The sequence below is a fragment of the Limulus polyphemus genome, unplaced genomic scaffold (assembly GCF_000517525.1).
Source record: "Limulus polyphemus unplaced genomic scaffold, Limulus_polyphemus-2.1.2 Scaffold524, whole genome shotgun sequence".
Lineage (NCBI taxonomy): Eukaryota > Metazoa > Arthropoda > Merostomata > Xiphosura > Limulidae > Limulus > Limulus polyphemus.
The window spans coordinates 150,828-154,948 of NW_013666134.1; positions in this window are offsets into that span (position 1 = coordinate 150,828).

Here is a 4,121-nt window from a genome sequence, read left to right on the forward strand (position 1 = left end):
AACAATATATTTGTTATTCACATAATATGAAAATAGTGACAATTATTACCTTGAAGAAGCATGGCTCGTACAAAATTCCAGAGAGAGTTTCTCAAATGGGCAGTAAATGGAACTGATTTACAATGTTCGTCGCAGGCATTTAAGACAGTATCGGTCAACATAACGACGAGAAGAGCAAGAACCAGAGTAGCCCAAACCTGTGTATTATCGAAAGTGGAAAAGGTCAGGTTTTCTGGCTATTATAACCGTGAGAATATCAAATAGATTAAACTGCAATATCTTTACAAACCATCTCTACAAATGTTGGCTGTCTCTTAGAGACCTTTTGAAAACCATTAGCATTAATTAATGAAAATGCAGTATTTCAACTTCTTAACTCTAAGGTGTAAACATCATAAGATGTAAAGGGAAACAAGTAAAAAAATTGGTTTTATATACAACAAGTACCCTTATATTAAACTTTAACTCACTGAAGCATAAGCGTTAATTTACCAAAGGTTGTGTTTTTTTATATTTAACTATGTACCTATAAACTATATTTTGAATGTTGTAACTTAGATGTTAGCTAGAGTACACATCACGTTAAATGTAGAATACTCGGGAATATTAATGAACGAGAGACTTTTCGAAATATCTAGAAGAACGATTCTATTATAAATACGGGTGCGCCAGTCACTTAATTACGTAAGCTTACAGTAAAACAACAAAACATAAAGATTTTTTTGTTATATTCGGTAGAGTGAATTAGTCAGTTTAGGTATTTGGATCTCTGTTAGCAATCGCGCATACTGTGTTATTTTTGTATTTTTTTACAAGTAAGGTGACTTTTGCGTTAGTGTGGTGCAGGTGGCACGGCCGTAAACGTAGGGCTACAAAATAAACTACTTTCACCAAATAATGTAAAAGAAAGAGCAAATGAAAGAACAACTTTACAACAATACAAACACACACACACACACATATATGTTATTTACTTTTGTATTGCTACAAAAATAATAATTTTAAATAGGTTATGTTCTTTATACACAGCAACGTAATATACATATATTCTGGACTTGTGATTTAAAAGTTATTTTAATATAGTAATTGCGTACAAGAAACTGGAAAGTAAAAATGTTATTTCTAAACCTTACAAAATGTCGAAATTGGAACTTACAAAGTAGTAATAGCTTCATATTATACAGATTACATAATAAATATGTTAAACTGCCCAACTACAAAAAGCTTTTATGTATAGATTGACCATAAACTAACCTCATTGATAATAAAATTGGTAGGAAATATGCTAATATAAACATTATTTACTATGGTAATTTTATTTGCGTTTTGGTTCATTTTTCATAGCTATTGTTAATAGCTTCATATACTTAATCTACGCTACGTTTATGTTTAACTCAGGTTTTACAGCCTTGCTTCGAACGCTTATTTATATGTAGTTGCCATGGGAGCAGCACGAAAATATTTCATTTTCTATTGGACGGGTAAACATTTACTAAGTGTTGTTTTTAATTTACTCATATTCCAAATTATCCCAGCTCTTTGTCAATTAACATTTTTCAACACTATTACGTGAATTATAATAATTTTATATATATTGGTGTTTTTCAGAGAATTTTTAGTGATTTTTATCGTTTACCGGATATTATAACTACTGATGCACGGGTAGTAAAATTTGGTCGAATACCGGGTCCGTGTACCCGGTCACTAAGCTTCTTCGGCCGGGGCTGGGTGTCAACCGGGACCGGGTTATCCCCTCCCCCCCAAAAAAAAACAACAACAAACAAACAACATACACAAAAATTAGAAACAAAAACTAAATTGACGTTTATTACATTCAACCGAATTATCACCAACAGAACATTCAAGTTTTACTTTCAACTTTCAATGCCTAGCCTCAACTTCTCAAACCCTAACCCCTACTGTTCTTAAAAAAAAAACCACCATCCCCAGAAATCCACTTCTCAAGGCATGCCCGTTATTAACCCCTATTGTTCTCTGAATCCCCGACTTTCAGCGAGTGGTCAGTATTTGTTGCTCGAAAACACGTTTTTTTTAAAAACTAAACCAATTATTGACTTTAACTTTTAGTACCGCGTTAGTTGTCATAAAAAGTAAGGCTTAGATGCCATTTTCAATTACCCGGATTCGGCTGTCTTTAACTTCGACATTCGGCCGGAGTCGAGTATTACCGGGTAGCCCAATACCCGGCCGGGGCCGAATATCTGGCCGAGTATCCGTGCAACCCTAGTAACAGCCATCACAACCATTAATTTCTGTGCGATTAAAAATAATAATAACTCAAGAGCAAATAAAAAAAACAACATCCGAATGAAAATAAAATGTAATAATGTAATTTTGAGTAATAACTTAAAAAAACACCATTTTAATTCATGATTTGTTCTTGTATAATAAAGAATATAAGCTAGTATTTCACTAGAACAAATATATCTGGTTTTTTTCCTCATTATTGACTACATACATATTATCTTAACAATGATTTAAGTTGTTTGTTTATAAAGTTTCGATTTCTTGAACTAAATGATAATATATTAAATATTTTTGGAGCTAAGTAGTAGCCCCCTAGTGGCACAGTGGTATGTCTGCGGACTTAAAACGCTAGGAACCTGGTTTCGATATCCGTGGTGGGCAGAGCACATATAGTCCTTTGTGTAGCTTTGTGCTTAACTTAAAACAAACAAACCTTAAGATATGGTTACATTTCTAAACAAATATATGCTTCATAGGAAACATAATTAGTAACATAAGTTTATTGAAAAGGGTTCCATGCTTGTAGTTATTAAGTAATTATTTTTCTATACTTTTATTGTTCGAAAAAACTTAGTTTTAATGGGGCTGGATATTGATTGGATATATATATACTTCCCAGCTCAAAATTACATGCTGTGATACTGTATCCATAAAAAAATAACAGCTTTTAATACTTCTAAATGAACACACTTTTCTAAATAATAAACCATATACAACTTTATCTATTAAACCAGTGTTTCCCAAAGAGTTTCGGCCCCTGGTGGCCGCCAAAAATGGGCCGAAAACAAAGATGCTGAATTAATTTTGTTTTTAAATAAACAATAAGCCGAAAAAAATTATGTTGAATTAATTAAATTACAGGATTGCTTCATATTTTAAAACGAAAATAAGATAATCTTACATAAAATTAAGTGTGTATTTAATTGTTCATCAGTCTACAAATTTAATCCAAACATAATAAATTACTAATAGTCTAATTATAATACATATAAATTAATAATAAAAAGGCCACATTGAATTACAAACATACAATTTAATAGAAAAAGTACTTCATAAATATCATTAAGGTTCATTAGTAATTATTTTTTAAAATTGATTAATCACATTTTTAAGGCATTTTTATTGGTTGGAAGCCTCACATCAAGGGAGCCTCAGAGTAAAATAGTTTGGGGACCACCGTATTAAACTTTTCACTTATTGTTTCAATTATGTTATTATGAATTTGCAACTGTAAATTTCTTATAGTTTTTATTCTCTCTAAACATATTTACATTTAATATGATTTGTATACTAACTTTTAGAGATTTTTCATTTTGGTTGAAAAACACTTCTAGACAACTCGTTTTCACTGAACCAATCCTTTACCATCCATATGTCAGAATTAATACCATTTTGTGTTTCTTCTATAGAACTAGAAGTGCACGTTAACGCAGATCATGAGCAAAAGTATTAATTTTACCGTAAAATTCTAATTACACACAAAACATATACACATTATTAATGATAAAGTTTATATATCGTGATGCAAAATAGATGGAATAACCCCAAAAGAAGGACAAAAGTAGTGAACGTCATCAAACTGGTTCATCGTGCAATGATATATTGAGTAACCCCATATTCGTTAAGACTGTATTATTTTGTTTTTATGGTCCAGTTACTTTTTGCACCGTTTAGTAAAATAGGCCCCAAATGTTTAAATACCACACTAACCTGCCAGTCAAAGGATAAAAAAATAACAAAATATAGCAAGTTTGTCATCACTGAAATGATTTGTCAAAATGGCGTAGGAATCTATCATCAATGGTAAAATAGGCCCCAAATGTTTAAATACCATACTAACCTGCCAGTCAAAG